At 40.0% G+C, this 24822-nt stretch overlaps 1 protein-coding gene and 1 pseudogene across 4 annotated transcripts in view; one reads left to right on the forward strand and one right to left on the reverse strand.

Moving 5' to 3' along the window:
• Positions 1-24822, forward strand: part of PALS1 (protein associated with LIN7 1, MAGUK p55 family member) — a 142864-nt gene that overhangs the window by 21424 nt on the left and 96618 nt on the right. The gene's annotated exons all lie outside the window — the stretch shown is intronic.
• Positions 21980-24276, reverse strand: LOC138157025 (transketolase pseudogene; annotated as a pseudogene).

A 24822-nucleotide genomic window follows, 5' to 3' on the forward strand; every position in this document is an offset into this window, starting at 1 on the left:
GCAACAGAGTTTTCCACTGACCTTTTGCTTTGTCTTTGGTGTTTATATGTTTAGTGTCTGGAACCTGGCACAGCTACTGATGATTCAGTCTCCTGAAGTTTGCTCCAGCAGCCGCTGGTTCATCCTTTCTTTTTATCAACCCCTTCCCTTTTTTATATCCCCCTCTCCTCCTATTTCCCTGTGTGGTAAGATTTCTATACCCCACTCGATATGCATGTTATTCACTCTTTGAGCCAGTTGATATAACTCTTAACCATTGCCTGCCACCACCACTCCCCCATCTTCCCCTGCATTGTAAAAGCTCTTTCATGCCTCTTTTGTAAGAGATAGTTGACTCCATTGTACCCCTCCCTTTTCTCTCAGTGCATTCCTTTTCACCCCTTCATTTTAATTTTTGGAATATTATATCATTATAGTCAACTCACACTCCTGCCCCCTATGTTGACTCTTTCTAACTACCTTACTAACGATAAAGTTCTTAGGAGTTACAAATTTCATGTTTTCATGTAGGAACATAAACAATTTAACCTTGCTGAATTCCTTATAATTTCTCTTTCCTCTTTACCTTTGTAGGCTCCTTTTGAGTCTTGTATTTGAAAGCCACATGTTCTATTTGGCTCTGGTATTTTCATCAGGAATATGTGCAAGACCTTTATTTCATTAAATGGCTGTTTCTCAGTTTTGTTGGGGAAGTTATTCTTCATTTTAACCCACACTCCTTTGCCCCCTGGAAAATCATATTCCAGACCCTTTGATCCATTAATATAGAAGCTGTTCAATCTTGTGTTATACTAACTATGGTTTCACAATATTTGGATTGGTTTTTTTTTTTTGACTCCTTGCAGTATTTTCTCCTTGACTTGGGAGTTCTGAAACTTGACTGTAATATTTTTGGGAGTTTTCATTTTTGGATTTCTTGTAAGAGGTGATTGGTGGATTCTTTCAATTTCTGTTTTATTTACTGTTTTTAGGATATTAGGGCAGTTTTCCTTGATGGTTTCTTGAAATATGATGTCTAGGGTCTTTTTTTTAAATCATGGCTTTCATGTAGTCCAGTAATTTTTAAAATTTTTCTCTTCAATCTATTTTTGAGGTTGTTTTTATGAGCTATTTAATATTTTCTATTTTTTCATTCTTTTGAAATTGTTTTATTGTTTCTTGATGTCTCGTGGTGTCATTGGCATCCATTTGTCCAATTCTTGTTTGTTTGGAATCCTTTTCTTCAGTGAGCTGTTGTTCATTCTTTTCCATGTGACCAGTTTTGCTTTGTTTGTTTGTTTTGCTTTGTTTTTTTATTATAAACTTAAACACAGGGGCAGAGCCAAGACGGCAGAGTAAAGGCAGGGACTTGCCTAAACTCTCCTCCAAAACCCTCCAAATATTTTTTTAAAATGACTCTAAACAATGTACCTAGCAAACCTTCAAGTATTGTGCCAATGTTAGTTATTATTTTTATTGCTATCATCATCATCATCATTATTAATAATATTATTATTCTCAACATTTCCAACTATGATTCCAGATTAGTTTCTTCTCTTTTTTTTTTCTCCTTACCAATTTACATCTCCTTAGTTGGCCTTATTTTGGAGTTAAAGTCTTTGGAACTGTGAGTTATGTCTACAAATCTCTTTTACCAAATTAACTGAGGATGAAATTCCTGGGAGGAAAAGCAAGATGTATCTTAGCCCCCAGGTTCCACTTCTATGGAACTCATGAGAGATTTTCATCACATAAATGTGTTTTATTGTGTGGCAGGAATATACGAAGAAAGTGAAATTTCTCTCTTTCCTGCTAATATTATAGTAGCTTAGAGAAGTCAAAGACAGCATTATTGGAACATGAGAAAAAAAAAACAGACTTCCTCTTTGCCGCCTGCCTTCTATCCTATAGCTCTCTCTCTCTCCCCCTTCCCTTCTCTTCTCTTTTTTCCCTTCCCCATCTACTTTTCCCCCCTTTCTCTTATCCTCACTCTTCCTTTCTCCCCACAGAACTGTAAAATAACATCTCCCTCTAGCCTCATATCTCCCTAGCCTCAGAGCAATGTATCTTGTGGCCTTGTGTAATGCAATGCACAGAAGCTTTCCAGAAGAATGCTACTGTGAACAGCTTTTAAGGTTCTGATTACACAGTATAGTGATCACTCTATTCCATAACAAATCAAAGGAAAACTTTCACAGAGAATCAAGGTACAGCATTCACAATATTACAGTTTATCACAGAAAATCACAATATAATATTCACAACATAGTCTCAAAATAAAATAGTCACTCTTAAGTTAACTCAATCAGTCACTTATCAGTAGTCTCAAAGTACATAGTCAAAGTCTTCCACTCATGGGGCAAAGTCTTGATTAACTCAATCAGTCACTTATTCAGCAATCAATTACTAAGTATCATACACAAACCCCCACCCTCACCCCTTAATTCACTAGTAAACTATAATTCCATAATTACTTAGTACTCAAGGAGAGATCTTTTTATCTTGACTTAGGGCCTATTCTGAGATTCCCTGGATCCCCTTCTATGGTCCCAGATGCTACCTGGATTCACCAGACTGTCACCTGGGTCCAATGGCAGACAGTTCCTTGTCCAGCTCTCTGCACAGGTCCTGCTCCATTCTGAAGTTCACAGAGTGTGGTCCATGTCAGATCCTTCACCATTGCTATTCCAGGGAATTCAAGGCTCAGCCAAGCCACAGACAAACAAATCTCAGCATCCCAGTCATGCTTCCTCAGTCACCTGGGCTCCTGGCTCCTGTCCAGAAGAAGCTCCACCACCACAAGCTCCCAGGAAATTCTGGCTCAGTTCTCCATTCTTTTGTAGCTGCTCTGCCACCAGATCTTAGTTTCAAGAAAATTCTGACTGTGCCTCTCTGGGGCTTTTCTTTCTTTCTTTCTTTCTTTCTTTTTTTTTTTAAGCAATTGGAGTTAAGTAACTTGCTCAAGGTTACATGGCCAGTTATTTCTGGGTGTGATGCTAAGTGTCTGAGCCCGGAGTCGATCCCCAGGTCATCCCGACACTGGAGCCGGTGCTCTTACTCGCTGTGCTACCTGGCCGCCCATGTGGCTTTTCTTATATACACAGCATTAGCTTCTTCCTGTTTCAAAGAACCCCTTCCTGTTATGTCAGCAACAGGAGACAGGAGTCATACCTTCTGTTTCCCCAACAGAGGCTTGATCAGTTACTAAGTACCTGCTACCTTTGCCAACACAAAGGGACCTTCAAATTCAAAATTACATTACCATTACATTCCACCCCTCCAGGATCCTTGGCCTTACAATTTCAATTTAAATGGCCATGGATCCTGGAACAGATAGAGGCACTATATTTTGTAATCCTTGCTAACTATGCCATAATATAGTGCCAAGCAAAGGCAACTTCCCAAGGTTCAAAATACCAGCATAGCTGTTCTCCATTTTATTCAGTGACAAATTAAAAACAGAGAAAATCAAAATACAGCATAATTCAAAATATAGTATTGACCAAGTGTAATTCAACCAAGTACTACTTCGCCCTTGGGCAGTACAGTCCCTCTTCCAAATACTACTCCACCCCTGGGAAGTACATTCATTTGGTCAATTACAAAGCCCCTCTTCTCAAATGGAGATTAGTTTCCAAGCATAAATAAAGTACATTCATTTGGTCAGTTACAGAGCACAAAAAAAAAGTCAAAAGTTCCCCAACCCTGGATCACAACTGAATAGGCTGTCTACCCCAGAGTTACAACAAGCTCAAGATAATTGTCACAGTATTTAATACCCAAAGAGAGGTTTTTTTCTTCATCTTGACCCAAGGCAAATTCTCGGCAATCTCTGTTCCTGAGGAGACAAAGCTTAACAAGGCCAAAGATACATTGCCATTGTTCTCATTAATTCATTCTTTGTCTGCAGAACATTCCTAGGACCCCTGAAATCATTAGCAAGACCCTCTTCCAGGATTTCTGTAAACATACAACAAGAAAATCCTTCTTCAGGGCTTCTGAACCAACAGCAAAGTTCCAGGACCTATGCAACAACAGTACTGTCCTTCACCAGTGGACGAATCTGGCAAAACGACATCAAAACAGACAAAGTACCAGCATCAGAGCCATGTCTTCTCAGTCCTTGGCAGCTCTGGGTGGCACCTCTCAAAAGTTCTGGGCTGGGCAGTTCGAACTGGCCCTCAGCAATCCTGTCCATCTCTCTGCCTCCACGATGCTGCTTCCAAAAAATTGTTCTGCCTCTCCCTCTCTCTCTGCTTGTGCCTCTCTAAATCCATGTTACCATGGATTACCTTCAACTTCAGCCCCCTCTTTTTTTTGTCAGCAAGTCCATCTCACAAATGGGATTCACAGGCTCTGGGTTTTAACACTCAACCAACCCAATACAGGCAATCTTTAAATTTCATTACAATTTTTTTAAATTTTATTTTATTTTTTATTTCTTTTTGCCTTTTTGGAGGGCAATTGGGGTTAAGTAACTTGCCCGAGGTTATATGGCTAGTTTTTTTGTGTGAGTATTAAGTGTCTGAGGCCGGAACTGAACTCATGTCCTCCTGACTCCGAGGCCAGTGCTTTACTCACTTTGCCACCTAGATGCCCCAATTTCATTACTATTATACCTTGCTAAGCTTTGTCTCCCCAGGAACATAGATTGCTGAGAACTTGCCTTGGGTCAAGATGAAGAAAAGACTTGTTTTTGGGTATTAAATGCTGTGTTTAAGCTCGTTATAACTCTGCAGTAGATGGCCTTTTCAGTCCTTATCCAGGGGTGGGAAACTTTTGACTCTTTTGTGCTCTGTGACTGACCAATTGAATGTACTTAGTTTATGATTGGAAACTAATCTCCATTTGAGAAGAGGGACTTTGTGATTGACTAAATGAATGTCTTGGCCAGGGGTGGAATAGTACTTTGAAATCATTGAATTATTACTTGGTGAATGCTGTATTTTGAATTATGCTGTATTTTGATTTTTTCTGTTCTTAATTTGTCACTGAATAAAATGGAGAGCAGCTATGATGGTATTTTGAACCTTTGGGAAGTTGCCTTTGCTTGTCATTACAGAAGCAAGGAAAAAATGGACAACTCTCCACACAAAGCATAGTACTCATTATATAGGCTCTCTTCATATAGAAACTTAGTGATGTATTATTTTAAATCCTCTTATGCTCTATCATGCAAATAACAATACTTTTCTTATTTTGTATTTATGTTGCTATTTTTTTTTATTCTTTTGGTTTTGTTTTATTGCTTCTTTGTTTTTTTAAAGTTATTAACTTGTTCCATTCTTATTTTTAAGGAATCATTTTCTTCAGTGATCTTTTGGACCTCCTTTTCCATTTGGCCAATACTGCTTTTTAAGGCATTCTCCTCATTGATTTTTTGGACCTCTTTTGCCATTTGCGGTAGTGTATTTTTTTTTTGAGGGGGGAAGGAAAGGCAAGTGGGGTTAAGTGATTTGTCCAATGTCACAAAGCTAGTTAAGTGTCAAGTGTCTTAGGTCAGATTTGAACTCAGGTCTTCCTGACTTCAGGTCCAGTGCTCTATTCACTGCTCTCCCTCACTGCCCCTAGTCTATTTTTTTTTTTTTTAAAGCAATTGGGGTTAAGTAACTTGCTTAAGGTTACACAGCCAGTTATTTCTGGGTGTGGTGCTAAGTATCAGCCCGGATTTGAGCCCAGGTCATCCTGACTCTGGGGCCGGTGCTCTTACTCACTGTGCTACCTGGCCACCCCCCCCCCCCCCCCCCCCCCCCCCCCCACCCCACCCCCGTAGTCTATTTTTTAAGGTATTATTTTCTTCAGTATGTTTTTGGGTCTCCTCCAGCAAGCTGTTGGCTCATTTTTCATGATTTCCTTGTATCACTCTCATTTTTCTTCTTTATTTTTCCTCTCTTTCTGTTGATTTTCAAAATCCTTTTTGAGGTCTTCCATGGCTTAACACTAATTCATATTTTTCTTGGAGGCTTTGGATGTAAGAGCTTTGATTTTGTCATCTTTTGAGTATGTTTTGATCTTCCTTGTCACCAAAGTAAGTTTCTATAGTCTGAGGTTTTTTTTCCCATTATTTGCTCATTTTCCCAGCCAATTACTTGACTTTTTAACTCTTTGTTAAGGCAGGGCTCTAATTCCAGTGTGGAGGGTGTACTGTCCCAAGCTTCAGCAGTTTTATGCAACTGTTTGCAGAGATATACTTAAAGGGACCTGTAAGTTTTTAGTTCTTCTAAGGTGATAGAGGTGTTTACTCCTCTCTTTGCCTGTGCCCTGGTCTGTAAGTGACCACTAGCACTTTTTTCTGACCTGAAACTGTGAGGAGAGTCCTTCCTCCACTGTGGTTGCAAGTGCTCCTCCTCACCTGGGGATTGCCACTTAGGATTGGTACCTGGATCCAAGTATGGGCAAAGCAATAGATTCCTGCCTCAGTGCTAACAAAGAGACCCCTAGAATCTCTTTCTGAACAATTGTTTAACCCTCTTACCATCTGTGGGTTGAGAACCCTGGAAATAGCCACTGTTGCTGTTGATTCAGTCACTCCCAAGGCCTGCCCCTGACCTATTGGTGCTGGACTGTTCTCTACTCCCACCATGGCACAACAGACCTTTCCTGCTGACTTTGTAAAGCTGTCCCTGGTAACTGTGGGCCTAGAGGTTGTAGCAGTAAGCACCCCAGCATCCTCAGGGTGACTGCCAACACAGGTTCTTAGATCTGCTTTTCTAAAGGAAAGCAACTCAAAATGGCTTAACAATTTTGCTTTAATCAATCACACATATCATTTATCTAGTTCAGGGGGAAAAGTCAGCACCACAAACTTCAGAGTATACAGACAGAAACATTTCAAGTAGACAGGCCTCCAACTGTCCAACCATTACATCCATACCAAATCACAGTTACCAGAGGGGGAAGCATCAACATCTGGGTTTTTCAGAGCCTGGGGGCTCGACAATGGCTGCCTAGAGTCTCATCTGATCAAGTCACACAACACTTCTCAAAGTGAGCCCCAAAACAAAGTCTCACATCAAAGTTTATATAGCTTTCTCCTGGTTCAGAGAGCATAACAACCCTCTTGACCCACTGCCCAATGACAGTACTGTCTCCTGAGAAACAAGCCTCCCACCACAGGCTCTAGGTGCACTTAATCCTAGGGGCAGTAAAGATCTTAAAAATTTACATTCCTTTAACAGTTTCCTTGTAAGTGTTCTTTGTTCTCTGCTCTGTAATTTTTACTTTGTTCTTTTTTTTTTTCTCATTTCTCCCTCCCCTAGAAGGTTACATTTGAGTTCAGATATATTCTGCTTTTTAAGTGTTCTTCTCTTTAGTAGATTCTTGTGCCTTTTCTACCATTATTTTGACTTTTTCTGTTTTATAAAGGTGTTATTTTTGTTCAGTACTTGTTGTTTTTTTATGTGTGTCTCCTTTAAGAAGCTGTTGAATCTTTTCATGATTTACTTGCATCACTGTCATTTTTTTTCCCAAGCTTTCCTCTACCTCTCTTTCATGGCTGCAGTTGCAATCTACAATAATCTTTGAGCCCAAGGATATAAAATCTGATTTTTATTTTTCTTCTCTTTGCCGGGAGGTATTGGCATGATCTTAGTTTTTGTTTTTGTTTTTTTAATGTTAAGCTTCAAGCCATCTTTTAAGTACTCTTTTTTTCCCTCATCAAGATACTTCTTAATTCTTCTACACTTTTTGCCATCAGACTTGTATCATCTGCATATTTGAGATTGTTGATATTTCTTCTGGCAACCTTAATTCTAGCTTTTGATTTGAACAGCCTGGCATTTTGCAAGATGTACTCTGCATATAAATTAAATAAGGTGACAGTATACAACTTTGTGGTACTCCTTTCTTGGTTTTGAACCAGTTAGTTCCATGTTTGGTTCTAACTGTTGCTTTCTGACCTGCATAGAGGTTCCTCAGGAGACAGGAAGATGATTTGATACTCTCATCTCTTTGAGGACTTGCCACAATTTATTGTGATCCCACGCAGTCAAAGGCTTTAGAGTAGTTAGTGAAGTAAAAGTAGATGTTTTTCTGGGACTTCCTTGCTGTCTCCATAATCCATTGATTGTTGGCAATTTGGTCTCTAGTTCCTCTGCCTCTTCAAAAACAGCCCACACTTCTGGTAATTCTCAATTCACATATTGGTGAAACCTAACTTGCAGAATCTTAAGCATAACCTCACTGGTATGTGAAATGAGTATAGTTCTTTGATAGTTTGTACATTCTTTGTCATTGTACTTTAGTGTTGGGATTTAAACTTATCTTTTCTAATCCAGGGTTGAGTGACCACTGTTGAGTTTTTCAAATTTGCTGGCATAGAGTACAGCACTTTAATATCATCATCTTTTAGCCTTTATTGTTCACAATGCTTCTTAAGGCACACTTAACTTCATTCTCCAGGATGTCTCTCTCTAGATTAGTAACTATACCATGGTTAACAGTGATATCAAGATCTTTCTTGTATGGTTCTTCTGTCTGTTCTTACCACCTCTTCCTAATTTCTTCTGCTTCTGTTGAATAGTTGGTACAATGAGCAAATTGGGTACATAAGATAAAGAAACAAATAGACATAGTTCCAGAGTATTTGATAAGCCCAGGTATTCCTGTTACTCACTATTTGACCAGAATTGCTAGGAAAACGGAACAGCAGTCTGGTAGAAATTTTTAGACTACATAGTGTTAATCTGCATTTTTACAACTTGAACTTAAAACATTCAGCAGAATTTCTGCTGACTGGAAAAAAAATAGTTAAATGAAAAGCCATATTCCTTGCCAACTTCTTTTCTTTGGGGAAGAGTATCAGTTATTAAAGGTGAAAGAAAAGGGAATGTAAAGGACATGCCTATAGAGGAATAAACTATTAAGTTGTTTTTAGGAAAAGAATAGAAGATAACCACTGTCCACTGAGAAAGTAATACATAATGTCAAGTATTTATTGGGAGCTTACATTTTACAAGGCACTGTGCTATGTTCCAGTGATATAGAGACCAAAACAAACAAAAACCCCCAACACCTGCAAACCAAACTGAAACAGAACTCTTTGTCCTGTAGGATCTTACCTTCTATTAACCCGCTGAGCTTGGATTACAGGCTGCAAACCAACTTGCCTTAATTCAGACTCCCCAATACCCTTGCTCTGAATTTAGGACTGACACATCATTTGACTTGCAATGGGGTCCTTCAGTTTTTGTGTTTTTGAGACTCTTTCCAGGAAAATCACAGATCACCACCTATCTATACCTTATCTTTTAGACTGTATGAATTTTGGGGGCTGAGAAATCCATACAAACTTAGCTAGACTGATCCTCATACCAGGTATACAATCCATCAATAGGTCAAAACTTGGAAAGCTTTGCCACTTAAGAGGGACCTGATACACTTTATATTCTGTGAAAACCCGGGATTCCTTTTTGAGACAAATATACACTGGGGAGTACACTTATCTTTTTCATTAGACTCATAATAATTTTCTGGTTTAGAAAAGACATTCTTTCTTCTCTTCCTTCCTCAAGGGAAAATTGCTTGGTGATAGGCAATCTATAACACCAGTGTCCATTAGGTTTTAGTCATTGTAATATAATATAGGCGGGAGTGTAGGTTTTTTTTTTTTTAATCTGGAGTCCCTGTTTGCTGCTTCCCTCTCCCCATTGGCCTAAAAACGTGGAACTTTCTGACATCTCTTCTTCCAGTTGACTAAATCCCCAGCAAAGTCATTCAAATTCTTTTTTTTTTTTCCTTTTGGAGGGCAGTTGGGGTTAAGTAATTTGCCCAAGGTTACACAGCTAGTTTTTTTGTGTGGGTGGTAAGTGTCTGAGGCCAGAACTGAACTCGGGTCCTCCTGACTCCAGGGCCGGTGCTTTACTCACTGCCACCTAGCTGCCCCCAAGGTCATTCAATTTCTTGAACCTTCCTGACCATCTAATGTGAACTCTCCAGCACTGTTTCTGGTGACTTAGATGAATAAAAAAAATTAAAAATAACCAAAACACATGTTAACATTTTTCAGTAAATAAATAAAGGATATGTAAATAGTAATTTGGAGGAAGTGGAAGAATAAGGGAGGGCCTCTTCAAAGAGATATTTAACTGGACCTTAAAAGAAAGCTGAGATTTCAAGAAATAAAGAGTGAGAGCATTTCGAGCATGAGGGCTGTGCAGAGTCCTGGGAGCAGAAAATGGAGTGTTATATGTGGGAAGTATCATCACATAGTTCAATTTGTCCAGATTTTAGAGTGTGTGGAAGTAATGTGAAATTAGTTTGGTGGAAAAGTGGTGAATTGAGAGCAGAGACTGGATGCACAGATACCAATTAGAGAGCTAATGCAATATCCCAGATGATAAGTAATAGGGGAATTGTTTGTGGTATGAGTAGAGGGAAGGGGATGGATGTAAAAGTTTATTCTACCTGTTGAAAAGACTTTACTAACTAGTGGAGAAGGTGAGGAATAGTGAAGAGTTGAGAATCTGATCTAAGTTTGTGAACCTGTAAAGAATGGAGGGGATATTCTGTAGGAACAGTAATGTTCTGTTTTATACTTGTTCCATTTGAGATGTTTGTAGGACACTCAGATGGAGATATCCACCATTCATTTCTAGATTTGGGACTAGAACTCAGAAGAGAGATGTGTGATAGGTGACTGAGTCTACAGAGGATGAAGGTTGAATTTGGGAGTCATATGCAGGAGGTGATAATTGAAGTCTTAGAACTGATGTCCTGTCATTGTAAATAAGCAGTATTTTCAAGACCAGTCTGGTGCTGCCTTAAATTCAGATTATTTGGTGAAGCCTTCCACTGGAGAGTATACCGGCAGAGTTGAGATGTGTACTCCTACTTACTGTTAATGATCTTCAGTAACCTAGACTGGCCCTAGGTAGTCTATGAAGTTTCTGGGAAATGATGTAGATTTTTTACTCTTCTTCCTTCATGTCTCTCTAAACCTCAAGGTTCTGATTTGTATCCAGAGTTATTTTACTAAGTAAAGGATCATAGAATTTGAGCTGGAAGAAATCTTAGAGGCTTTCTAGTCCAAACCTGGGGTAGCTAGGTGGCACAATAGATAAGAGTGGTCAAGAAGCCCTGAGTTCAAATGTGGCCTTAGATGCTTATTAGGTGTGTGACCCTGGGAAAGTCATTTAACCCTATTTTCCTGAAAAATGAGCTGGCAAAGGAAATTGCAAACAACTTCAGTGTCTTTGCTATGAAAACCCAAATACGGTCATTAAGAACTGGATATGACTGAAATGATTGAACAACAGCAAGTCCAAACCCCTCTATTTTATTTTATTTATTTTTGCTTTTTGGAGGGCAATTAAGTGACTTGCCCAAGGTCACACGGATAGTCCTTGTGTCAAGTGTCTGAGGCTGGACCTGAACACAGGGTCTCCTGACTTCAGGGCCAGTGCTCTATTCACTGTGACACACAGCCTCTTCTAAACCCCTTTATTTTATACATGAGGAAACTGAAGTCCAACTATTTTTAAGTGACTTGCCTGGGTGATAACTCAGGCCTTGTATGCTGTGACTTAGTCGTACCAGGTACTTTGAAGAGGCTAGTATCCCCCAAATTGATAGGTGCAGAAATATCAACTTTGAATCTAATGAGCCAAATATCCTGCCTGTTCTTGGGTTGTTAGATTTGTCGTTGGTTGTAAACATAACTGTCCTTCAAAAATTTTGGCATATGCACTTTGTAGCAGGTTAAATATAGAATGGTAAGGGAAGAGTGTGACATAGGAGCCTGTGTTGTTTGACAGCAGAATGATGAGCTTTCCAAAAATGCATGTAAGAGAACAGAATCTCTTTTTAAAAAAATGTTATTCTTTTATTATTATTATTTTATCAAATGTTTTATTAACTTCTAGTTTACATCATTCATTTCTGTAAGATTTTAACTTACAAATTTTCTCCCCATTTTTCCCCTACCCACCACCCCAAAATAGCAATCTCACTGGATATCCTCTCCACCAAACTGCTCTCTCCCATACCCCCTCCGACTTTCCAGTAGGGCACACTGGATCTCTATGCCCCAGTGCCTGTATATCTTATTTCCCAGTTACATGTAAAATACCATTTAAAAAAAATTTTTTTTTTGCCTTTTGGAGGGCAATTGGGGTTAAGTAACTTGCCCACGGTTACACAGGTAGTTTTGCGTGTGTGTGTGTGTGGGTATTAAATGTCTGAGGCTGGAACCGAACTCAGGTCCTTCTGACTCCAGGGGCGGCACCTTTATTTACTGTGCCACCTAGCCGCCTGCATGTAAAATACTATTAATAATAGTGTGTGTAGGTATATATGTGTGTGTGTGTGTGTGTGTGTGTATACATACACACATATATTTTAAACATTTAATTTTAAAACTTTGAATTCCAGATTCATTCTCTTGCTCTCTTGTCACCTACCCTTAATGGGAAGAAAAGCAAATCAGTATAGGTTGTAAGTGTGCAGCTATGCAAAACATTTCCATAGTGGATATATTGTAAAAGACTGACTATATTTCCCTCCCTTCTATCCCACCTCCCATTTGTTCTATTCTCTACTGTGATCCTGTCCCTTTTCAAAAATGGGTGCTTCCAACTTCCCTCCCCTCCAGCCTACCTCCTTTCCATCATCTCCCCTCTCATCCCCTTCCCCCCTACTCTCCTGTAGGGTAAGATACCCTGTTTAGTGTGTATTTCACATACCCTCCATAAGCCAAATTCAATGAGAATAATGTTGAGTCATTCCCTTTTGCCATCCTATTCTTCCCCTCCATTGTAACCATTTTCCCTTGCCTCTTCTATATGAGATGTTTACCTCATTCTGTCTCTCCCCATTTCCTCTCATTATATTCCTCTCTCACCTCTGAATTTCACCTTTTAAGTATCATTCCTTCTTGTTAAATTGGTCCTGTGCCCTCTATCTATGTGTACCTGTAAACATATATACACACATTCACATATATATTCATATGCCCATATATCCTTCTATATAGACATATGTGTATGTGTGTGCATATATATGTATATATGTGTGTGTATATATACACACACATACATACATACACACACATTTCTATTCCCTTCAACCATTCTCATACTGAGAAAAGTTTCATCAGTTACAATTATCGTTTTTCCATGTAGGGATGTACATTTTTCAACTTTGATAAGTTCCTTATGATTTCTTTTCCCTGTTTACCTTCTCATGATTCTCTTGCTTCTTGTATCTGAATGTCAAATTTTATTCAACTCTGTTTTTTTCATCAAGAATGCTTGAAAGTCCTCTATTCCACTGAATGACCATATTTTCCCCTGAAACATGATACTCAGTTTTGCTAGGTAGGTGATTCTTGGTTTTAATCCCAGCTCCTCTGAACCTCCGGAATATCATATTCCAAGCCCTTCAGTCCCTCAGTGTAGAAGCTGCCAGATCCTGTGTTATCCTGATTGTGTTTCCACAATATTCAAATTGTTTCTTCCTGGCTGCTTGTAATGTTTTCTCCTTGATCTGGGAATTCTGGAACCTGCCTATAATATTCCTAGGAGTTTTCTTTTTGGGATCTTTTTCAGGAGGTGATTGGTGAATTTTTTTCAACCTCTCTTTTGCCCTCTGGTTCCAAAACATCAGGACAATTTTGCCTGAGAATTTCTTGAAGGATGATTTCTAGGTTTGTTTTTTTTTTTTATCATGGCTGTCAATAATTTTTTAAATTCTCTCTCCTGGATTTATGTTCCAGGTCAGTGGTTTTTCCAATGAGATATTTTACATTGCATTCTATTTTTTCATTTGTTTGGATCTGTTTAATAGTATCTTGATTTCTCATAAGGTCACTAGCTTTCATTTGTTCCAGTGTAATTCTGAAGGAATGATTCTCCTCAGTGAGCTTTTGAGATTCTTTTTCCATCTGGCAAATCCAGCTTTTTAGGGCATTCTTCTCCTCATTGGCTTTTTGAGCCTCTTTTGCCATTTGAGTTAGTCTATTTTTTAAGGCGTTATTTTCTTCAGTCAGGTTGTGGACTCTCATTTCATAATTTTCTTGCATTGTTCTCATTTCTCTTCCCAATTTTTCCTTCACTTCTCTTATTTGATTTTCAAAATCCTTCTTAAGGTCCTCTGTGGCCTGTAACCAGCTCGTATTTTCCTTGGAAGATTTTGGTGCAGGAGTTCTGACTTCATTGTCTTCTTCCTGTTCCATGCTTTTATCCTTTTGTCCCCAAAATAGGATTGTAAAGTTGGGTTGCTCTGTTTACTGTGCTTCCTTTGTTTGCTCATGTTGCCACTCAATTACTTGACTTTTGGGATTTTTGCCACAGTAGGACTCTGCTGCCATACAAGGGAGCTTCATCCCAATCGCTGGGGTTTTCTCAGCTGCTGAAGGTATTAGTTGGGTGCCCTCTCTGAACCCTCCACACTTTTTGGCAAGCTGGTCTCAAACCCCGGGACCTCCACCCTATTCAGCAATCCAGATCCAAGCAGGTTAAAGAAAGAGCAATACCCCTCAGACTGGTCACTTGGTCCCCCTACAGTCTACAGGCCAGGAGGTAAACCATCCATGTAGCTGCTACTGCAGTGCTGCTGTCCTTCAGTGGCTTCTTGTCCCGGGGGTAAAGGCCAGACCCCACTCCTGAACTGGTGGATCCCAAAGTACACAGTGCACTGACCTCTCAATTTGTCCTTAGCATCTATGCGTTGATAATTCTGGAAACCGCCACAGCTGCTGGTGATCTGAAGTCCCTGTAGCCAGTGGCTGGTCAGGCCAGCCCTGGGGCTAAAACCTCTGGCTTAGGTGGGGCTGGGATGGGCTCCCAGAGCACTATGCTGGCCACTTCCTGCCAGCCTGCTGGGTGTCCTCAGTGGGAGGTCTGAGGCCAGATTTAGGTCTTCTGGACTCCAGCCTCAGCACTGTAATACCTTAGCTGCTGGCAAAATGGGAAAGGTGTGACTAAGAAAAATGTAAAAGGTATCTAAGATTTTTATTGAAATGTAGGTGAAAAACTCAGTGAGTCAAGTGTATGACATAGAAAGAAAATTGTTCTCAAGTTTGTATTGAGAGGTTTGATGTCTAGAATACGTGAAATGATAGCTGCTGTGTATTTTGCCCTGGTCAGATTACATCTAGAGTATTATATTCAATTTGGAGTTTTACACATTTTAAAGAGGGTTGTTTTTTTTCAGGGGGAAGACTGGGCAATTGGGGTTATGTGACTTGACCCAGGTCATACGGATAGTAAAGTATGAAATGTCTGAGATCGGATTTGAACTCGGATCCTCCTGACTCCAGGGCCGGTGCTTTATTCACTGCACCATCTAGCCACCCCTAAGGGGGATATTAATAAGCAGGTAAAGAAGGTAGACCAGGATGGTGATAAACTTTATGACTTTTACTATGTTGTGAAGTTGAAGAAATAAATGACTTAAAAGGGACACGCCATCTGTCTTCTATAGTTTTGGAGGACTCATGGGAAGGAGGGTATAGGTTTGTCTCATTTGCAAAATAGAAGGCAAAATAAAAACAATGGGTGGAAGTTGTAAAGGCAGATTTTGTTTGAGTACATCAGGTCCATAAAAAGCACTTACTAATTTCTTACTATATGTCCTATCATTTAGGCAATGAATATGCAACAGCTCTTGCCTTCTAGGAGTATGCATTCTTTTGTGAGAAAGGAATGTGTGCTGCCCTTCTGTATGTGAATCAATGCTCATGTGTTTTTGTGCTTAATTAATGATTATTCCATTTCACACACTGACATATATATATATATGCATGCAGATGCAAGATTAAAAAAAGCTAATTTGGGGAGAGAAGAAAAAGGGATTGGAAATACTTTTCTGTTTAGCTGAGCTTTGGGTGAGGTCAGAATTTTAAGAGACAAAAGAAAGTAGAGAAAACATCTAATGATTAGTTGTGAAAGTGGATTGAGTTTTCTGTAGAAGTTATTTGGAGCATCATAGTAGAGATTTTCCTGTATGGAATTAAGATGGAGAGTTCTTAAACTGTGATCTGTGACCTTTTTTTGAGTAATAAAAATTTTTTTCTTTTTTGTTCTCATTTCTTTTTTTAAATTAAATTTTGTTTATTTTTAGTTTATATCATTCATTTCCACAAGATTTTGAGTTATAAACTTTCTCCCCATCTTTCCCCTACTCACCCCCCAAAACAGTGATCCCAATGTATACTCCTCCCTCAATCTGCTCTCTCTTATATCTTTCCCCATCCCCCTTCTGACTTTCCAGTAGGGCTCGATGGATCTCTGTACCCCACTGCCTGTATATCTTATTTCTCAGTTGCATGTAAAAAAATTGTGTGTGTGTGAGTGTATTTTAAACATTTGATTTTAAAACTTTGAATTCCAGATTCTTTCCCTTCCTCCCTTGTCACCCACCTGTAGCAGCAAGCACCCTAAGTGTACTCAGGGTTTGCTGCCAATACAGATTCTTGGATCTGCTTTGATAAAGGAAAGCAACTCAAAATGGGTTAACAAGCTTACTTTAATCAGTCAAACATATATCATTTACCTCGTTGAGGGGAAAAAGGTCAGCACCCTGAACTTCAAAGTATACAGGCAGAATTATCAAGACAGAAACAGATCAAGTAAACAGCTTTCCAAACTGTCCAACCATTACATCCATACCAAATCAACATCTGGGTTTCAACATCTGGGTTTTTCAAAGCCGGGGGGCTGTGGACAACAGTTTCCCAGAATCCATACCAAATCACAGAACACTTCTCAAAGTGATCCCCAAAACAAAGCTACACATCAGGGCTTATATAGTGGTCTCCTCCCTCAGAGAATGTAACAACCTTATTGACTCACTGGCCAATCAAGAAGTATCTACTGAAAAACAAGCCTCCCACCCCAGGCTCCAGGTACACTTTAGCCTAGGGGCAGGGAAGATCTTCAAATTTACATACTCATTACACCACCCTTACTGGAAACATAGGCAATTCAATATGGCTTGTACACTTGTAGCTACACAAAACATTTCCATAGTGGAAATATTGTGAAAGACTGAATATATTTCCCTTCATCCTATCCTGCCCCCACTTGTTCTGTTCTCTGCTTTGCCCTTGTCCTTTTTGAAAAGTGGGTGCTTCCAACTTCCCTCCCCCCCAACCTTCCCTCCCCTCCATCATCCCCGCTCTCAGCCCCTTCCCCACTACTGTCCTGTAGGGTGAGATACCCTATTTAGCATGTGTGTCATTCCCTCCCTATGCCAAATTCAATGAGAGTAAGGTGGTCCCATTCCCTTTTGCCTTCCTGTTCTTCCCCTCCATTTTAACAGTTTTCCTTTACCTCTTCTATATTAGATAATTTACCCCATTCTGTCTCTCCACATCTCCTCTCATTATATTCCTCTCTCACCTCTCAATTTCACCTTTTATCATCCCTTTCCTATTCAATTGGTCCTGTGTCCTTTGTCTATGTATACCTGTATATACACACCCTCATATATATGTATATGTACATTTATATTCACTTCAACTATTCTCATACTGAGAAAAGTTGCATAAGTTATAATTATTCTTTTTCCAGGTAGGAATTTAAATAGTTCAGCTTTGATAAGTTCCTTATTTCTTTTCCCTGTTTACATTCTCATTTTTCTCTTGCTTCTTGTATCTTAATGTCAGATTTTCATTCAACTCTGCTTTTTTTTTCTTTTTAAAGTAATTGGGGTTAAGTAACTTGCTCAAGGTTACATGGCCAGTTATTTTTCTGTGGGTGCTGAGCATCTCAGGCTGGAACCCATCCCAGGTCTCCCGACGCTGCGGCCAGCACTCTTACTCACTGTGCTACCTGGCCGCCCCTAACTCTGCTTTTTTCATCAAGAATGCTTGAAATTCCTCTATTTCATTGTATGACCATATTTACCCCTGAAACATGACACTCAGTTTTGCTGGGTAGGTGATCCTTGATTTTAATCCCAGTTCTTTTGACTTTTGGAATATCATATTCCAAGCCCTTTGATCCCTCAGTGTAGAAGCTGCCAGGTCCTGTGTTATCCTGATTGTGTTTCCACAGTATTCAGATTGTTTCTTCTTGGCTGCTTGTAATATTTTCTCCTTGATCTGGGAACTCCAGAACCTGACCATAATATTCGTAGGAGTTTTCTTTTTGGGATGTTTTTCAAGAGGTGATTGGTGGATTCTTTGCCCTCTGGTTCTAAAACATCAGGGCAATTTTCCTTGAGAATTTCTTGAAGGATGATTTCTAGGTTCTTTTTTTGATCATGGCTTTCAGGTAGTCCAGTAATTTTTATTTCTCCTGCATCTATTTTCCAGGTCAGTGGTTTTCCAATGAGGTATTTCATATTGTCTCCTATTTTTTCATTTATTTGCATCTGTTTCCTGGTATTTTGATTTCTCATAAAGTCACTAGCTTCCATTTGCTCCTATCTAATTCTGAAGAATTATTCTCTCAGTGAGCTTTTGAGATTCTTTTTCAATCTGGCAAATTCGGCATTTTAAGGCATTCTTCTCCTCATTGGCTTTTTGAGCCTCTTTTGTCATTTGAGTTAGTCTGTTTTTTAAGGTCAGGTTGTTTACTCTCTTTTCCTGATTTTTCTTGCATCATTCTCATTTTTCTTTCCAATTTTTCCTCCACTTCTCCTATTTGGTTTTCAAAATCCTTAAGGTCCTCTATGGCCTATAAGCAGTTCATATTTTTCTTGGAATGTTTTGGTGAAGGAGTTCTGACTTCATTGTCTTCCCCATGTTCCATGCTTTGATTCATTTTGTCCCCAAAAAAGGAATCTAAGGTTTGATTGCTGATCTTGCTTTGCTTCCTTTGCTTGCTCATATTGCCACTCAATTACTTGACTTTTTAGCTTTTTGACACAGTAGAACTCTGCTTCCAGAGAGGAGAGCTTTGTCCCAAATCACTGGGGTTTTTGCAGCTCCTTGGACCTATTAGTTGGCTGCCCTCTCTGAAAACTTCACATACTCTGGCCAACTGGTCCGGCACTCCAGGACTTCCATCCAAGCCCACAATCTAGATCCAAGCAGGTTAAAACAAGAGTGATTACCCCTGAGACTGGTTGCTTGGTTCCCCTACAATCTGCTGGCCAGGAGCTCTGAAGCAGCTATGTGGTTGACTCCGCTAAGCCGCAACCACTTTTCCCTCCAGTGGTAGAGGCCATACTGCACTCCTGGATCCCTTGTTCCCACAGAGTCCACACTGACCTCTCACTTTGTCTTTGGCATTTATGAGTTGTATGAGGCATTTATGAACTGTAGCCAACTGCTGGTGATCTACTCTTCTGATGTCCCTCTAGCTGAGGCTGGTCGAGCTTCCCTGAGGCTAAAACCTCAAGCTCACATGGGGCTGGGCTCAGCTTCCATTGCTGCAGTGAACCCTTCCTACAGGCCTGCAGGGCTTTCTTCAGTGGGAGGTTTGTTTCTCTTTGTTACTTTGCGCGTTCTGTAACCCTAAAGTTTGGAGTCATTTTTTATAGGTATTTGAGGTGTTTATGGGGGGAGCGCAGCGCGTTTTCCTGTTTCTATGCCACCATCTTGGCTCTGACTTTTTTTCTTTTTAATTTTGACATCTAAATTTCATTATAACTGGTTTTCTTTGTAATTCTGTGTGTTTTATTTTGGCCATCTGAGAAGGTATCCATAGGTTTCATTAGATTGTTAAAGGAATCCATTGCCCAAAAAAGATTCGGAACCCATGCACTAGCTTTTCTCTGAGGTCCTTTCCAAATGGAATTCTGTGATCATTGGTAAGATATATCATGGTATAGATGTGAGCACGTTGTAACGTGATAAACCATGAACCTTGAAGAACAAAAATTTAAAAATGTCATCATGGAAATACATGATTGGAAAAATTTAGACTGTTTACATATTAAGAGATTGAGAGAACTTCCAGGTATCTCCAGTTCTCTATTGTGATTTCAAAAGAAAGAAGTCACCCATAATGCTAGGTACACTTCCTGTAGTAAAATTACAGATGTAGATGGCTTGATTGACTTTGGAGCAGCGATTTTTTCTTCTGTGTTTTAAGATAGATACATACATACACATGTGTCTGTGTGTGTATCCACACATTTATTTATTTATTTTTAGTTTGCAACATTCACTTCCATAAGACTTTTAAGTTTTACAATTTCTCCCCTTCCCCAAGAAAGTGTGCATTCTGATATAGGCTCTACTCATACATTTATATTAAACATTTTCATGTTAGTCATGATGTAAAGAAGCTTTAGAACTGAAGTGCCCAACAGAAATCATACACTAGAGCCCCTTAAACCTGCTAGAGGGGACTCCTACTGGGTTCCTTGGAAACTACCTAATAGGCTCCAATAGTAAAGAAATGTTTCACCTGTGTTGCTAAAACATGCCATAGATTCTCAGGGATTCAGGTCTGTTTCACTTCAGTAGAAATAATACTAAGGCTTTGTTTCAATAAGAATAATACTGAGAATGTTTTGCCTCAACAAGAATAATACTGAGAAAGCTTCACTTCAGTGGAAACAATGCTAACCCCTTAGAAACATGTTCTGTTGCTAGCAATCACATTGTCTATAAAATTATATCTAACAGAAAGCTCGGGACTCTCTTTCGGTCTAAGAGGCAGTCCCGGCCGATTAATAAACAGTCCTATCAAATTATAATTGGCCTAGCTGTCCTGTTACATCTCTGTATCCATTATAGAACTAATGGGAGAAACCACAAGAAAGAAAAAACAAAAGACTCCTGAGTCCTTTTTTTACATGTGTGGATAGCATTTTCCATCATGAGTCTTTTGGGGCTGTCTTAGATCCTTGTATTGCTGAGAAGAGTTAAGTCTGTCAAAGTCAATCTTTGCACAATGTGGCTGTTACTGTGTACATTGTTCTGGTTTTGGGTCTGCTCATTTTATGCAGCACCCGTTTATATAATTCTTTCCAGATTTTTCTGAAGTCCATCTTGGAGAAAGGGATTCTTATCCATTTTTGTGGCATGGACACTTTGCCAGTCTGATGAAGCTTTCACACCTCATCTCAGAATGTTTTTAAATGAATAAAATAAAATGTTTAGAATTACAAAGGAAACCAGTTATTGAAATATAGTTGACAAAATTGTTTTTTAAAAGGTTCATGAACTCCAGATTTGACTCCCTTCTCTGGAGTCTCAGCCTGGCATTTAAAGGCCTCTTAAGTCTGGCTCCAGCATATCTTAGCAGCATTATTTTATAAGTTCACATATACTGCAATCCTATGAAACTGGCCTCTAAAACCTCCTTGAATTCACCTGCCTATGTTCCATCTTTTATCAGCAGTATAGTCACTTCCCTTTCTGCTTTTCAGATACCTTATCTAACTTCAAGGATTAACTCCAGTACCTCCTTTTTCTTTTAAATTTAAATTTATTTATTTACTTTTTGTTTACAACATTCAGTTCCATAATCCCTTGAGTTTCAAATTTTCTCCCCCACCCTCTCCTTCCCCCTCCCCTCTATGGTGGCATGCAATCAAATATAGGTTCTACAAATACCTTCACATTGTACATTAGTCATATTATAATAAAGGATTATAAACCAATGGGGTGAACAATGACAAAGAAGGGACAAAAGAAAACACAAATGAGAGAGAGCAAATAGTTTGCTCCAATCTGCATTCAGACTCTGTAGTTCTTTCTCTGGATGGAAATATCTCTTTCCATCACAAGTCTTTTTGTAGTTGCTGAGAGGAGCCCAGTCTGTCAAAGTTAGTTGTCACACATACAATGTCTGTAATTGTGTATAAAGTTCACAGAGTTTTCCTGGTTCTGCTCTTCTCACTCACTATTAGTTTATATAACTCTTCAGGTAATTATGAAGTTCATCTGCTCCTCATTTCTTGTAGCACAATAGTATTCCATTACATTCATATACCCATTCCATTATATTCATATACATATACATTGTTTAGTCATTCCCCAATTGATGGGCATCCCCATGATTTCCAATTCTTTGCCACTACAAATAGAGGTGGTATAAATATTTTTGTATATTTGGGTCCTTTTCCCACTTCTATGATTTCATTGGGATACAGCCCTAAAAGTCAGGTGCCACCTTTTTTTTTTCAAATGTTTTTAATCTTTATTTTTCTTTTTAATTGATCCTCAGTAGAAACAAAAGTTACTTGATGCATCTAAAGGTACAGGAATGTTTCTGTCTGTCTCCCTCTCTCCTTGTTTTGGTCTGGAATCGCGGGCAGGCATCTCGGACAAGGCCTAGACAAGGCCGCCTTGACAGCCTGAACAATGGCGTCCTTGTCAATGCCAAACATCTTTAGCAGCCCCTCTGGCTTCCCGCTTCTTGGGACATTAGAGACTGCCAGGCGAGTGATGTTGATGCTAGGCTCCCCCACCATGGCAGCAGCCATAGCCTCTCCTATGCCCCCCTCATAGTAATGGTCTTCCACAGTTATGAGGCGGCCATGGGTTGCTCGAGCACTTTCAAGGACAAGCTTCCTGTCCAGGGGCTTAATTGTAAAGGGATCAAGCACGCAGATGTTGATCTTTTCTTTCTTCAGCTGCTCTGCAGCTTCCAAGGCTTCATGGAGGGTCGCTCCAGTGCCAGTCAGAGTCACCTGATCATTCCTGCTCTTCAGGACCACCTTAGCATGGCCAACCTGGAAGTTCTCATTGTTATTGTAAATGACTGCACTATCTGGACGACTGGTCCTTATGAAGCAGATGCTCTTTGTGTTGTCAGCTAACTCAACCGCTTTCTCAGTGGACACAGCATCACTTGGGTAAAAGACTGTGCTATTGGGAACACTCCGGAACATGGTAAGATCTTCAAGGGCCATCTGAGAAGGACCATCTTCACCGATGGACACCCCACAGTGCAAGCCACACAGGTTAATGTTGCTCTCAGAAATGGCAGCCATGCAGATCTGGTCAAAGGCCCTGCTGAAGAAGGCGGCAAAAGTGCTGCAGAAAGGCACCGTCCTGTCCCGTGTGGCACAGCCCACAGCGATGCTCACCATGTTCTGTTCTGCAATGAAACATTCAATGAAGTGACTAGGATGTTCCTTCTTAAAGAATTCTGAAAAGGTGGAATTCTTGGTGTCCCCATCCAGGGCAATCACACGGTCACTGGCATTCCCCAGTTTGGCCAGGGCTAAGCCATAGGCTTCGTGGATGGCTAGCTTCTCACCAAGCTTGTAACTTGGGGGAGATGGCATCCGGATGTTGGTGATGTTCACGGCTGGGGCGTCATCCTTGGGGAGGGTAGCCAGAATCTTCTTCTTGCTTTGGATTTGGCTGTATGTTTCCTCGATGACCTGTTCTGCCATGTTTTTGGAAAGGGGCTTCCCATGCCAAGCTTCCTTATCTTCTACACCTGAGATTCCTCTGCCATTATATGTCTTTGCAGTGACGGCCAGTGGCTTATCCTTGACCTGGTCGAAGACCTTGCATAGTTCTTCCACACTGTGTCCATCCACAACCATGACATTCCACCCAAAGGATTCACAGCACTTCTGGTACACATCCACGTGGTGCTGCAGGGGGGCAGGGTCGCTCTGTGCCAGGCGGTTAACGTCAAAGATGGCGACCAGTTTGTCCAACTTGTAGAATCCCGTGAAGGCCATAGCCTCCCCCACACAGAGCCTTCAGACACCTCCCCATCACCCAGCAAACAATAGACATGGTAGCTGGCCTTGTCGAAGTATTTGCCTGTGTAGGCCATTCCACATGCCGCTCCCAGCCCTTGACCCAGGGAGCCAGTAGCCACGTCTGTGAAAGCTTGTTTAGGGACTGGGTGGCCATCAAGAATGAAGGTAATCTTCCTCAAGTTCAACAGCTCAGCCTCTGGCAGGAAGCGAGTTTGGTGGGGATCCCAAGCTGGGGTCAGAGGAAGCAACCACGTAAGAGCAGGAGAGCAGAAGAGGAAGGAGGAGGAAGAGCAGGTGCCACCTTCTTTAAGAATTTTTTCCCTGTGCTCTCCACCTTCTACCCTTCAAGATAACCTTTAATTTGCACATGCTATTTTCACCCCATAGATTATAAAGCCTTTGTGGTATAGAACTGTTAAATTTTTTTGTCTTAAAGCCTAATACAGTGTCTTGCACGTGGTAACTTAATAAATTGCTGAATTGAATAGAAAGTGACCTTTCACATGCATCTTGCCAGAAATGATAAACAGATATAGACTTGGACACTAAAGCCCTGACCTAGAAAGAAACAGTAAAATCAGTGGAGTTCAGTAATTCAGTAATGGCATTCAAATCCGATTTCATGTAGAGAACTAGTTATAGAAAAGTGAGGAAAGGAAAAATTGGAATTTTTCTTCTTTCTTGTTATCCTTACATTTTCTTAGGTTTTTCTTTTGTTTCTGAATAACTCATAGGGGCTACTTTTATTCTCCGCCACAGGTACTTTTGATTGAGAAGCTCTTGACCACTATTTGGCACCAGGTTTAGGCTTGTGGCCTATGCTGAATTATGGAGGAGCCAAAGTGGTATGAAAACCAACAATTTCGTTATCCTAAATAATGAAACCTAGACCATATTATTTTCTTTATTCTGTCAGTCTGATAAAGAAATAATAGATTTGGATTTCAGATATGGTTCTAGCTGTGTGCCCATGGGCAAGTCCAAAAAAATTAAAAATATTGATACAGTGAAATTTTGCTAAGATAAGCATTGTGGTGCATTGGAGAGTGTGCCAAACTAGGATTCAGAAGACCTGAGTTTGAATCCCAGTTCTAGGTGCCGCCTGGGCAAGTCCCTTAGTTTCTTCAGGTCTTGATTTCTTCAGGTGAAAAATAAGGGAGTTAGACTTGGGTGTACAAAGTGATCCATTGTAGTACCAAGAGAAAATAATCTAAACTTTACTAATATTTATTATACATACATTGGCACTCTCGTTTGTTTTGTATGTCAAGTGATTCT

The sequence above is a fragment of the Petaurus breviceps genome, unplaced genomic scaffold, assembly GCF_028583685.1.
Source record: "Petaurus breviceps papuanus isolate PSGF00001 unplaced genomic scaffold, PetGlider_PUasm1.0 166, whole genome shotgun sequence".
NCBI lineage: Eukaryota > Metazoa > Chordata > Mammalia > Diprotodontia > Petauridae > Petaurus > Petaurus breviceps.